The following is a 15,486-nucleotide window of genomic DNA, read 5'->3' on the forward strand; positions in this document are numbered from 1 at the left end:
GAACAGCCTGCGGAAGTGGTTATGTTGTACCCAATATTACCTAAACCAGCCCCTGCAGCAGGATATAGCGACCCGATTTATGTGCCTCCCCCTTCAACCAGCACGCCACAAAGACCAACTGCACCCCCACCATACGAAAACACCAGAGAGCGCACCCAGGGAGGCACACAGAGAGTGGACATAGAGAAGTTAACGAGTGACTTAGAGTCGAGGCTTACAGTGGCACGAGATGAGCTCTCAAGAATAAAAGACATATGTGAACGCACAGCATGCGCCCCCACACAATCTGGACGCACGTCTAGAGCGTCGAGCGAAAGCAGACAAATTGAGGAAGGATGGAAAAAGGGGGAAATACTGTTCAGAATTGAGGAAGAACCGACCAGGATAATAGAAGTAGGGACAGCAGAAGGAAGCATTGGTGATGTCTCGCGAGAGAGAGGGATCAGAGAGGATTTGTTATGTGATGTCAGAGGAGGGGGGGATGAGAGTGATAGATTGAGCATGGCAGTAGGAGGAGAAGGCGAGGAGCTAGATGGGGCATGTTCACTGGGGACTATAGAAGATGAATGGATAGGACGACTAAGAAATAGGGTGGGGAAGATGGCGTCATTAGAGTCAGCAGTGACTAAGGAAAAGGAAGCTGCAACGGCAAAAGGGAAATTACAACTCCCATTACTCCACAGGGGAGGTGGGAGGCCGAACTATATACCGTGGGCTCAGATGGACAAGGCTAACTTAATGAAATTACTACCACAGCTGTCAGGAGGGGCAAGCAAGTGGATATATGCATTTGAGAAACATACCGCGGGTATACCGCTGGCGGTAGGCGATGTGAAAAGCCTACTAGTGTCCGCAGTAGGGGATCAGGCAGACAGAGTGTGGGCTAAAGCGGGTTTTCCAGCTGTAACTTTAGAGTGTGATCGCCATGATGGGGCTTCTTTTAACACCGTGCGAGCAAGGGTGTGGGACGCACTGCGGGAAACCTTCCCAGATACCCCTGATTTGCAGTCAGTAATGCAATGTACCATGAATGACGGGGAGGACGCTATGGATTACATTCTCCGGGTGCAGGAGATGTGGAGAGCGGAAACGGGTACGCCCTGGCACCAATCCACGTCTCTATTTTACTTCATCATTAAGAGAGGGCTCCCAAAGGAAGTGCAAAAGGCACTAGATAAAATAGCAGGTGTTGAGGCGAAAGGCTGGCCGGAGATCCAAAGCATAATAGTACACCATTGTAAACGGATCAAAGAAAGAGAGAGGGAAGTAGCACAGAAAAGGTTGGCGGATGAGGCGAAGTTGGTGCAATCAAAATTGGTGAAGGTCGCAGCAGCGGTAGCGGGACTCCCACTCATACGGGAGGGAGAGGAAGGAGAGGAGGGGCAAATAGCAATACAAGGAAGAATAGCAGCGAATTGGGCAGGACAAGGGCAACGACAGTGGACAGAGCAGGAGCAGAACGGAGGTCCAACGTGGCAAGAGTGGGCCCCAAGAGGAGGAAGAGGTGGGTACAGGGGTCGAAGAGGAGGACAAGGGTATGGAGGAATGGGAGGAAATGGGTGGCAGGGTCCCAGAGGTCCACAGGGGAGCTGTTGGAATTGCGGGAGATGGGGGCATTACTCAAGGGAATGTAGGAGCAGACAAAACAACGGTTTCCAAGAGATAGAACAGTATGGACACCCCCATCCAGGAAGCCCCTACGGCCTCCCCATGGGACAATACCAGCAACCAGACAATGCAGTACAAAGGAATAACGCACAACTACACGGACATCAATATCGAACACAAACCAGCCCACAGAATAATGACAATGTGCACTACACGCCTGGTAACACTTTCGCCACAGTAGCTAATGGGGCACCAGCCCCCGCACCTTACAGTGGAGTGTCAGTGGTTTCGGGGAACATTTTCGATCAGGGGGGGGCAATGAGACACCCCGCATAGGACAGCCCACAGAGAGCACTTGCGTGTCCAGTACTGTCTACGACCCACAATGCATCAGAGGAACCATTGATAGGAGCGCAGATAGGAGACAAGCAATTTATTTTCATGGTGGATTCGGGAGCGGAGAAATCATGCATTAGAGAGGGCCGGTTCCCGTTATCTAATAGAACATTAGAGACGCAGGGGTTCTCTGGGGCTGTAATTGAAGTTCCTTACACAGAGGTATTGGATGTGACAGTGGGGGGTAAAACAGTGAAAGCACCCTTACTGTACTATGAAAACTCTCCCATCAACTTACTGGGGAGAGATCTCTTGAGCAAACTAAACATGACCATATCATTCACAGGGAGTGGCATCGTATGTTCAACGCCAGGCATATGCCCCCTCCGTATATTAGCAGTAATACACGGCCACACAATAATAAAAGAGATCAGAGGGGTACCAAGAAATGAGGAGATGTTTGTTGAAGGTATGAGAACATTGGCTCTCATAGTACCAGAACTAAAAAGGGTGGAGTGGAGAATCCCAGCAGAATTCCTTTTTCGTCCCATAGCAAGCCCTGACACTGCTCTTGGGGAAGTACTATCGTTGGATTTGCATGCAATACATGTATCGGCAAACAGAATATGTGTGAGTGGTATTGACATGGAAGGGTGTGAGTGGCGGACAGTATTGTGTACAAATGCAAATATCCCGCTGAGAGAGCTCTCGGACGAGGAGCTATTTTCTGACACTGAGGGAGATGGTGAAGTAGTGATGGAACTGGCAATGCCCTGCGACATTGTAGTTACAGCCAGACAAACTAAAGTTGAACTAATGGCGGTAGTAGGAGCACCGCATACATTTTTTGATGAAGACATGAGTTCAGTACCCGCTAACTTATGGACTAATGGCCCCCACGATGTAGGGTTGCTACATGAAGTTCAGCCTGTGGTGATAAAAATAAAACAGGGAGCAATACTACCCCGGGTGAAACAATATCCACTGTCGCGAGAAGCAGAAGAAGGGATCAGAGAGACAATCGAAGCACTGCTAGCACAGGGTATAATAGTGCCCTCAAACTCCCCATGCAACACATGCATTTACCCAATCAAAAAAGCGAAGGGGGGTTCATGGAGGATGATACAAGATTTACGCCCATTGAACGATGTGGTAACGAAGGAGTTCCCTTTAGTCCCGAACCCGGCGACAATACTGTGCAACATTCCAAAAAAAGCATCACACTTCACAGTAATTGACTTAAAAAATGCATTCTTTTCGATTCCCTTGGCAGAAGAGAGCAGGTACTTGACAGCATTTACATTGGGAGGAAGGAGGTTCGAACACTGCAGATTACCACAAGGATATTGCGAGAGCCCAAGCATATTTAACAGGGTACTACATGAAGATCTGGGGAATTTGTCTGTAGAAAGCACAGTGATCCAGTACGTTGATGATTTATTGGTTTGTGCCCAGGCTGAGGAAGAGTGCAGACAGGACTCGATAACACTGTTGACATTATTGGCAAATAAGGGGTACAAGGTGGACAAGGGGAAGTTACAATACTGTCTGACGGAGGTCCTATATTTGGGTCAGTTGATATCAAAGGATGGAAAGCGAATTATACCAGACAGGGCACAGGCGATTAGAACAATTGGGGAGCCCAAAACAGTAAAAGAGATGCAGAAATTTCTGGGTATGTGTAACTATTGCCGAGCATGGATATTGGACTATGCGGCGTACACAAGGCCCCTGCTACAGGCACTGAAAGAAGCACAACAAGAACACAAACACATAGAATGGACAGAGGTGATGAACACAGCATTTAACTCACTAAAAGAGCTGATATCAAGCGCTCCAGTACTAGCAAACCCAGATTATGGGCGCGAATTCTTCTTATTTTCACACTGCAAAGGAACACTGATGACAGCAGTACTGACACAGAAAACATCTTTAGGGCACAAACCACTCGCTTACTATAGCGGCACCCTAGACGCAGTAATGCAAGGTCATTTCGCGTGCGAGCAATCCCTAGCTGCAGCCGCGTTCGCAATTGAAAAAAGTGCCACGATAGTGATGGGCTGCCCGGTGACACTGTTTGTGGAACACTCACTTTTTGCAATATTAGAGCGAACAAAGAGCACATTGACAACACAACGCGCCACAGCATATGAGATAATACTGTCCAGCGCTAACATCCATATAGTAAGATGTAAAACAGTGAACCCAGCCACATTCATCACAGAGGAATGCACTGTAGAGGACATGCAAAACCACAACTGCGCCACGTACACAGGTGACGAAAGTAAGGATCCAGTAATTTTTGAAAATGCCCTGGCCGAGGGTGAGGTGTATTTTGTGGACGGGTCAGCATCAATAGACATGGAGACAGGAGAAAAGCATGTGGGTATGGCAGTGGTACGATTAGAGGAAGATGAATATGAGATACTAGTACAACACCGCCTCCCATCACACTATTCAGCGCAAGCAGCAGAACTAATAGCGCTAATAGAAGCATTGCATGCCGCCAAGGGGTGCGCAGTGACCATATACACAGACTCAGCATACATGACAACAACAGTTCACGGTGGGTTGGCCCGGTGGGGGCGGAGAGGGTTCCGACGAGCAGACGGAACGCCAGTCCAGCATGCAGAATTATTGAAAGAACTAATTGAGGCCCTGCAAGACCCCACGGCAGTGGCCATCGTAAAATGTCAAGCCCATACCACAAATACAGATTTTGTATCTTTGGGGAACGCGGCGGCAGACGCCGCTGCCAAAGCAGCTTCATATCTACAAAAAGGTGAAGTAGGAGAGTACATGTTGCACCACACAGCAAGCCAAGAGGTCCCCACAGGATACAACATGATGTCCACACAGGAGATAATAGAGCTGCAAGAGGGAGCTAGTGCAGAAGAAAAATTGCTGTGGACTAAGAGAGGATGCAGCAAATCACCGACTGATTTATTGTGGCGACAAGAAAGTTCAGGAAAAGTGGTAATGCCAATTACACTGGTAGAAATAGCATTTCAACAACTACATTTTCCTGCACACAACACAAAGAAACACATAATGGCAGAGATACAAGAAGATTGGTTTGCACCGTGCCTCCAGGAACACGTCACGAGGTTAGCCCTAGAATGCACGACATGTCAAATTTACAACTCAGGTATGACCTTGCGTACACTAAGGGGTACGATACCAAAACCAAGTGGCCCATTCAGAGAACTCCACATTGATTATGTAGACATGGGAGAAAGGTGTAACGGAGCTCGATACATGATTGTGGTTGTATGTCCATTTTCAAGGTGGGTGGAGGCAGGCCCTTGTGCCCGCCCTGACGCGAAGGGCGCCGCGAAGTTCCTAGTGCGGGAAGTGTTTCCGCGCTGGGGAATTTGCGACGTTATTCGCTCAGATAACGGGACGCATTTTGTTAATGAACTCTTTAAAGAAGTGACTACATTATTGGGAATAAAGCACAAATTATGTTCGATTTATCATCCTCAAAGTAATGGTGTCGTAGAAAAGATAAACGGCCTGTTAAAAAGCAGATTATCAAAACTTTGTTTTTCCCTTAAAAAGACTTGGATGTACTGCCTGCCTTTGGCCTTGTTTGAACTACGAAACCAGCCAAGTAAGGATCACCATTTGTCCCCGCACGAGATCGTCACGGGAAGAAGAATGCACACAGCGCATTCGCCTCTCCGTGAGCGTTCTGATGCACACAGAAGCGCAGCTATATTGGGGGAGGAGTTCACAGAATACCTGCGAAAACTGACACGGGCAGCGCGCGTAATTGCAAAGCAACTAGCCCCACCCTCGACAAGAGAGGAGGGGAACGCGACTGAACCAAACAGGTTGCCTGAAAAACCACTACAGCTAATGCCTGGTGACCTTATATATGTTAGAAGTTTTGTGCGGAGGTGGAACGCACCACGTTTCCATGGCCCCTATGAGGTAGTGTTTTGCACGCCTACAGCAGTAAAGGTTAAGGGCCTGCGATATTGGGTGCATTTGACAGATGTACGTAAAGCTTACAGCGCTGCGGAGAGTGAGGTGCAGGATGAGGCACAGGCAACAGCGGACGATGAAGTTGTGCGGAATGAATGAGTGGAATTTTGTGTGCTTCATGAGATGAACAGTGAACACAATTAGCGCGCAGCAAATGTCCTGGACTAAAACATGTACACATGTATATGTAAATTTTCTTTTTTACAATTTTGAACGTTTTGCGTGGGGTACTTTTTTCCCTTCGTGTGCTCTTTAAGATATTTTTATTATTGTCGTGTTTAAAATGTCATGTTTTTTTTATTATTTATATATATAGTGAGGTACGAATAATGATGACTGAAAGCTACCTTGTCTGTCAACAAACCCCCTTCCTAACCCAACCCTATATTTTATCACCGAAACGTTGCAATATGGAAATGCTCACATGTTTGTATTTAATAAACTTTTGTGTCTCAAACAGGATTTACCATGGCATCGAACGGGCAGCCTGCAACTAATAGATATATTAGATTTAGAGAAATGTTAGTGGCTAGATTAACATATTCATTTGAATGTGGTTTATCAATGTGTGCTATTGTGTTCTTCATCTCAATGTTTTGTCTGGTGTTACACTGGATTATAGCGTTCATCTCTACCGAGATGAACGAGGGGGGAGGGGGGAACAACACCACCCTTGCTCCTGGAACGAAAACAATTCCGACTGTAGGTATCAAAGAAGGTGATTTCTTGATCTGGGATGGATCACACTTTGTGTGGGGATACTATACTACACCACCCACTGCTGTCCTCTCACAATCAAGAACCAAAAATATAAATAATGACACAATGTCCCAACCTGGAACATACAACAACCACACGATCCCTCCCGCCCCAATTTCAAACAATGATCTCTTGTTTATTAAAGAGGATGGAAAAGTGATTATGATGACAGAACACAAGTCCCTATATGAAGAATTAGAAAAGGGGGGTGGGAGGGAGGAAGGGGGGCCTGGTTCTTCACCTCCTATAACGAGAAGGTACAGAAGAAGGGAGAAAAGTAGGCGGAGAAGAGAGACTGGTGGAAAAGGGTATGATGAGTATTATGGCCTAGGGTTAGACAAAATGGAAGACCCACGACACCCTCACCAAGCAAATAAATGGTATGCAGATATGAGCACAACAGCCAGACAAACAACCAATGAGAGCTGTTATGTCTGCTCACTTATCCCCCATGCATCAGGCACACCTAAAGTATTGTTGCCACGAGAATTGCCCATTGTGGATGCCCAATGTCTCCTTCATCTCACGCTGTGTAAAATAAAGAACACTTTCCAAGCACACGATGTCTCTTTCAGAATGTTACAGAGCAACAAAACGTGCTATTCGCAAGCGTCTGGAGTGATCTGTCTTAAAGAACCTTTCTTTGCAATACAAGGGACACTGTTTTCCGAAAACAAATGGAAAGACGAAGAAGTGCTGTGCAAGGCAGAAGCACTGAAAGGTGTCCAACCGGACAAGTTGCGGTGGATGGAAAGAACGTGCTTGCCAATATGGAAGGAACACATCCCTAAACTAACATGGGTAACAGCGATGGAGAAACCCTTCAAGCTACAAAGTGAAATACAAAACGAACTATGTTTCAAGGGAGAAGGAAAAATGGCAATGGGAACGAATAAGAACTGCAACAAAACTCTCACCATCCCAGATATGAAAAAGGGAACAGCAGCACTAATGGACACCTACTGGGTATGCGGAAACAAGGCGTACCTGCACCTTCCCCAATCATGGAGTGGTAGCTGCTCAATGGCCACTTTGCATTCAACACTAATGGTGATTCCCGAAAGCCATATTGACAGAAGTAATATGGTGAACGGAGGCTTGAACCAGAATGCAGCGTCTCCAACTACACAAGCGCACCTTTATGTCCTGTCCTCCGGAGGGAAAGGAGAAGAGCTCTCAAGGAACAAGCGAGCCTCGAACTACATATCACAAGCATCATCTGATTTACTGGCACAGATCCCAGACAAGTATCGCCTGTTCAGCTCCGTGGAAACATTCTTTGCTTCGCTAGTATCAAGTGTCCAAGCAAGAGCAAATGCAAAATGGCTCCAGATCACACGGTGGGAACTGATCCAGTTGGCCAATGACACTGAAGAAGGGTTTAACATAATAAAGGTGGAACTACGAGCTCTGCGATTAATGACCATGCAGAACAGGTATGTTCTAGACCTGTTAACAGCAATCGATGGAGGTGTTTGCCGAAAAATAGGAAGCGCGTGCTGCACGTTCGTACCTTCCGAAGACGCAGAAAATGGGTCCCTGTCCCACGTTATTGAAGCAGTACATAACCTGGGCGAGAAGATGAAAATGGAAGGTGGAGCTGAGGATAGCTCGTGGTTCGACAATATCTTCTCTTGGGTTCCCTCATGGCTTGGAGTGACAATGAAGTTCCTGATACCAATAGTGGTGGTCGTCCTTGTGATGTTCTGCCTGTGCCAGGTGGGCCTCCGATGTTGTGCTAATGCAGTTCCTAACGGTGCAATGATGATGGTGACAATGGGCAACTCCGGTGGTACAATTAAAGCAACACAAGAAGTACATGTGCAGACAGGAACAGACAACACCCCCAGGTACCAGTTAGTGCCTATGTGCCGTGACAAGTACATAGTAGATAAGCTATGGCACACCACGATTAAAGAACCACGAGACGTAGAACTGGAATGGTATGAGGAGGTCTGGGTAGATCTGGAAGAAACTGGCGACTGTATATATTTGACATGTACACCAGACGAGTATGCTAGGAGAGGTGAGAGCTTAAGGGGGGTGTGCAGAGCATGGATGCCTATAAAAGGAACCCCTGCATGGGATGGTGCAGTGTTAGAGGAACAAGAATGTAGAAGATTAGAAGAGCTAAAGAAATTCGTTACTTTAAGTAACGAAAGGGGGGAAATGTAGGGGAGGAATGGCCACGAGGCCCTCCTCACCTACAGCTCCCTCCCCAGGTGAGGACCATGGATCGATGGGCGCACCCTCATGCCACCCGGGCCCAGGTGGAGGAGGGTTCACCCGCCGACGACATTGCCCACACGCACCCTGTCTTGGCATTTACCGAAAAATTAAGTCAGGCCTAGACGCCATCTTGCACAGCAAACATGGTGTGAGTTCAGCACACTGTAACGAGGCCCCCACCTTTGGAGGGCCTTTCATGCATCTCTGCCGCCTCAGCAGCCCTGGCAGATCCGCTGCGAGCGCGTTCCCATGAGAAAGTCGGAGATGAGCTAAACCCGAGATGCCAACCCGGCAACATTATATTAGTAACAATGTGATATTGCACCCCGTATGACCCGGACCGCAAGGCCGGGGCAACGGAAAAAAAAGCTGAAGCATCACTATCTGAAGAAGGTAGAAAATAATTCAAGTATTGGTATTAAGGAACTACCTCTGTTTAAAATGTGAATGAACCATAAAAATGTAACGTTATATGATATCCCTCCAGGTCTGGACTAATGCTGCTATAACCACGGAGAAAGATGTTGACCAAACGTGTAACCTCTATTTGTAAAAGTGTTTTTCAATAGTATGTAGAAACTTGAACTCATATATGTTTTGAATCACCCAAAGCGGCGAGCATCAATCTCTGTAGGCCATAACCTAGATATCCCTCGTATAACGTCTAATGTACATACAATACGCACACAATGTAGTGAACATAATGTTAGGTAATGAAAAGGTACTGGAACCGACTATATTAAAGAAATGTGTAACGAAATTGAAATGTGTATCTATATATATGTGTCTGAATAACGTTAAATTAAGGCAGAACAGTACAAAACTCCTGCCTTCACTGATCAGCAACGCACGAGGAAAATACCTTTGTGAGTATATGCAAGGTCATTCCCTCTCCCACCCCACCAAGCCTGCCAGATAAAAAAGCTAAGACTTGTGCCGCGCTCCCTCACCTCCCCCAACCAAGCTGGCGTTACTTCAGAGAGTCAGAGGCCCCGGCGCCGCAACCAAGGCCACAGCCCGCCACCTGTGTTATTTACAGCACGGTAATAAACCCACCGATGAACCCACTGATCTACCAGCACCCCTCATAAATCCCACGAACCCCCCAAGAATCCTGACCCCGTGTAAGGACGACCCCCATCATTGGGACAAGACACAGAGACCCATCTATATAATAACTCCTAACGCAGCAGACAGACATGTATCACTCGGCCTAGGTCCCAGAGCCCCGTCCCGTGACCTAAAATACCGGTCAATAGGACACAGGTAAATCTCACCCCAACCGACAACCACCAGACCTCTCACGAGGTGCATTCCTCATGTGTTGTGTTTATTTTATAAGATAAGCTGGTGAAGCGATTTATTAATGAACGTAAATGTCATTTTCTGAATAACTGTAGTGTGCATGGCCTAGGGCAAATGAGACAGGAAAGGTATTCGTCATTGTCACAGGCTGCCCCAGCACATCAACACCGTACGGATGACCTCAAGCCGGCCTGCCAGGCCCAACCCAACCCACGAGGCTGACCAGTGACGTCGTCCCGCCAAGACCAACCCCGCGGCAGCAACACCTATAGTTAGTCGACACCACCCAATCCCAATTGACTTGTGCCCCCTATAGTGTTTAGGTGTTGATGACGTTTTTGTATTAGAAATACGCCTGTCTTTGCTATTGTCAGGCAGAGCGCTCTCGTAGGTTGCAGAGTTCTTTGCATGCCTTATCCTTGGATAAACTCCCACTTACGCTCACCCGCACTCTGTCCTGGTCTTATTCCCACTACGGGAGAGTCCCTTATTGTCTCTCATTGCGGGGAGGATCGTGCTGAATTGGGGGCGCTTCCTTTCACTTCTTTTCCTTCACACACAGAACTATGCCATCATCTCCCTTGTCATGTCAAGAATAGACTATGCCAAAAGCATCTACATTGAAATGCCAGAAATTCTGTTAAAGAAGCTACAACAAATACTGAAAGTGGCTGCATTAATAGTCCTTAAACCTACAAGAAGAAAACACGTCACATCAGCACTGAGAATGTTGCATTGGCAGCCAGTCAAAACATGAGTTTTATTTAAAACGCTTTGCATAACACACAGAGCAATCCACGGCCAAGGAGTGTAATGCATAAAGGAGGAAATCAGCATCTACAAACCAAGAACACTAAGATCATCCACCAAACAAACAATGCTCAAACAAAAAGTGGATCAACCTTTTCCAGCATGGTGGTGAAACTTTAGAACTCACTCCCAAAGGAAATATGAACGACAGAGCAACACGTCAAGTTCAGGAAATTAAAAACATGGCTCTTTAACTCTCTGAGATGAAGAAAACTTTGGAGTGACAAATAATCCACCCACCACGACGTAAAAGAACTCCACATGACTGGATCACTCAAATGTCAACCACAAACACTCCAGGAGCAAGACTATGCGCCTCATTATGAGTGTGGCAGTCAGAATTATGGGTGCCGGTATCAACGTACCGGCACCCATTCTAAACCGCCACACTACAAGTCGGCAAGCGGGGGCCATTGTGCCTGGCAGGTCTGACCTTGTGGGCGCAATGGCACCCACCTGCAGAGTTTTCACAGAGCCACTGGCACCGTTAGAACCAGTGCTTCTCTCTCTCCACTCCCATGGAGTTCTATGGTACTCCATGGAAATGGGGACTAACATTTACTGGTGCCTGACTTCCCGGTCCGCTGGTAATTGTAATGTCCCAGTGGCACTGGGCTGTCAGGTGCCGGTAAGGTGTTGGGAGTTGCGCAGTAACCCCCTGGTAGCAGGCACTAGCAAAAGAGCCAACTCATCGCACCAAACCCAAGAAACCCAACCAACCCTACTAATGACTCTCTAACCCTCTAAAACTCATCATATCCAACACGCTACATACCAAACTTGACAAAAACCCCAGACATGAAACACTGAACTACAAATCCTCTTCCTTCTCTCCACAACACCCAACTCACACCGGAATATTCACATACAACATACAATTGCTAATCTACCAAATCATACCAGCACACAGTGACAGTTTTTTCTGAACTGAAGCTACCAATAGAACATCAAAGCTCTCTTGCGCTCTTCCCTCATAACCCGACTAACCTCCCGAACTCCCTTCCTTTTTAGAGCCGCCTGAGAAACTGCAGACCATGAAAAATGACAGCGGTGCACGGTACAAGTACCAGTAACATAACATAACATTTGTGTATCTCTGGTGCGTTACGCACAAACATGATGATCAGAGTCACACTGCTTTCCCTCGCAGCATGAACATTCAAGAGCAACTACATGTTTAGATAATGGGGCACAAACAATGCTGCATGTGATGCAGCCTTTCTGCAGTGCTCTGTGTGCAGAATGGGGAGTGAATAATCCAGCCTATGCATCTGAATGTTTATAGGCATGCACTTTTTGTTTTGATGTGCACTGTCTTTTTCATAAACATGCACACCACACGCAAGCAAAAATATATAATGTGTTGAGACCTCAAGGAGTAACAAATGTGGTTACAGATGCATATGTGTTATTGATCCACATGGACCCATTAGTTGGTCACCGTTAGATAGAGCAGACTGCCCGGCTGTTAATATGGTTAATGTGGCAGAGTGGTTGCAGGCTATACCCATAGGGGCAACAGGGGTGTTTAGTCAAGTAAGGCCAGATAGTAGATTATCCGGTCCTTTATTCCTCTGTGAGCATGGGACAAGAATTGGTCACTAGCAGACTGGTGAGGGGTGTCCAGCCCATAAGCAGTGTGAGGAAATTAGGGCTCCAGGCAGCAGTGATGAAGAAACAGTAATGTATTTCATTACAGCGACAGCGGCCTATGAGAGCCGAGTGCCAACATGGCTCTCTCCCTGAAGTCTCTACTGTCTTTCATCCACATTCTTAGAATAACATTCTTAGAACTTAATGAGCTCATAGTGCAGCTCAAAGTTTAACTAGGATCTGGTAATACATTTTTAGGAACTTGTTTTAACTTACACTTACATCATAACACATCTCTACCCTTATGTGCATACAGTTGTTTACTCCACATAATAATCCTTAAACCAGCCGGGTTTGTTCTTGACTCTATTTGAATGTGTCTCTACTGCAGACCTTGAATTGTTGTCATCCTTGGAGCACTTATCTATGACACTAGAGTCTCTGATACTGTTATTAGCAAATTCATCATTGTCATGTTCACCATTGTCATGTTTATCATGTGCATTGTCCTTCATGCATTCTGGACTTTTCACAATTCTGGACATTGACCAACACTCCCCCCCTTCTACAATTACTACATTGTTTCTTACCGCAGATATTTTCTTGGGACCAATGTATTTGCTTTCTACACATTTGGGAGTGAATCTAGGGTTCTTTATGAGAATACAATCTCCCACTTTCCAGGTATTACTTTTGACACTCTTGTCCTCATCAAATCTTTCTTTGTACACATCCTGTGCTTCTTTGATGAGAGTCATAATTCTCTCGCGATCAATGTTGGAACTCTTGGCTAAGTCCATCCACCCTCCTGGACATAGTTTTGTTCCAGGTTGTCTCCCTTTCAATGACATGAACGGAGATACATTTGTAACTGAGTGTGGTGTGGTACAGTAGTTCCATATCATTTCTCTTACTACACCAAACCATCTTAGATTAGAAGCCATGGCCAATTGCAAACCACCCTTTATGAACCTATTGGCTCTCTCAACGAGGCTGCTGGCCCTTGGATGATATACAGCAGTGCCAGTGTGTTTGATGCAAAATTTCTTCAAGAAAGTTAACATCCTTTCAGAACAGAATTGTACTCCTTTATCAGTGATTAATTCTGTCGGGAAACCCTCCCTGTAAAACACTTCCTCAAAGAATAACACCATCTCTGCAGGGGTTGCCTCACGCAAAGCCTTCCATTCAATCCATTTGGAATGGTAGTCTACTAACACAACAATGTATTTATACCCATTGTCAAGGTTTTGTAATGGTCCCATCAAATCAACTGCAACTTTTTGCCATGGTTCACTCAGCACTTTGACAGGATTTATTGATACTTCTCTAACCATCTTGGTCTTGTCACTCTTACCACACTCTCTACAACCCCTAACACACTTCTCTGCATCGCTGTCAATCCCGGGCCACCAGAAATATTGCCGCAAATATCTCTTTGTTCCTCCCATGCCCAGGTGACCTTGATGTGCTATATTCACTAAATGAGATCTGACTCCACTGGGGGGTTTTATCCTATTTCCTTTTGTAAGTTTACATCCATCCTCAGACATACTTAACTCGTCCTTCACACCAAAATATCTGTCAAACTCTTTTCCGACAATATTCTTGTGAGGCCATCCTTCTCTGGTCCAAATCATAACTTGATTCAATATTAAATCCTCCTCACCAGTTCTTATCCACATCTCTTTATCAATGGCATCATGCGCAATTTCTGCAATGCTCACATCTTGAAATTCAGGTGTTCCCTCCAATTCACAATCACACACAGGTAATCTGGGTAAACAATCTGGTACCACATTCTCCCTCCCGGGAATGTAACACACCTTGAAATCATAACCCAAGAGTTCTACCATCCACCTCGAAACTCTTGGAGACTCTTTGGCCCACTCAGAACCGTTCATCAATTGAACCAAAGGCTTGTGATCTGATCTGACAATAAAACGTCGACCCCATAGAAAGAACTTGAAGTGCGTGACTGCCCAAAATACTGCTAGTGCCTCTCTTTCAATGACCGAGTAATTTTTTTCTGCTCCTCTAAGTGGCCTGGATGCAAATGCAATTGTGTATTCAGTTTTACCTGAGTCAAACTGAGTCAAAACTGCTCCTAAACCAAGGGTACTAGCATCAACTGAAAGCAACGTTTTCCTGCCAAACATGAATCCACTTAAGGATGGGGCCTTGACTATACAATCTTTGATTTGCAAGAATGCTTCCTGACACTCTTTGGACCATGTGTACTTCACGTTCTTTTTTAGTAACTCCCTCAATGGAGATGAGATGGATGCAAAGCCATTCACAAATTTATGGTTATATTCCGCTAGTCCCATGAAAGAACATAGTTGCTCCTTGTCTTGGGGCTGAGGAGTATTACTAATGCTTTCTATGAGTGACTTTTTGTGAGAAATACCTTCTTTCGAGACTTTGTGTCCCAGATACTCCACTTCCTCAACACTTATTTTACATTTGCTTCTTTGGACCGTTAACCCAGCCTCTTTCAGTCTGCATAGTACTGTCCTAAGTACTCTGTCATGCTCATGCTCATTACTTGCAAAAATCAGAATGTCATCTTGAAACACCTTGACATTTTCCAACCCTTTTAACACTTCCTCCATCACCTTTTGGATCAGATGCGGCCGAGGCCAACCCAAATGGCATGCGATTGTATTTATAAGTGCTTTCAGGTGTGATAAAGGCAGTGAGATGTTGCGATTCTCGGGAAAGGGGAACTTGGTGATAGGCAGCAGAGAGATCAATGACAGAGAACAATTTGGGTTCGCCAAGAGTGGAGAGTGTCTCGGAAATGTTGGGTAGGGGATGTCTCTCCACCAGAATATTGTGATTAAGACTGCGCAA

This window comes from Ambystoma mexicanum, chromosome 4q, assembly GCF_040938575.1.
Source record: "Ambystoma mexicanum isolate Mex_15411 chromosome 4q, UKY_AmexF1_1, whole genome shotgun sequence".
NCBI lineage: Eukaryota > Metazoa > Chordata > Amphibia > Caudata > Ambystomatidae > Ambystoma > Ambystoma mexicanum.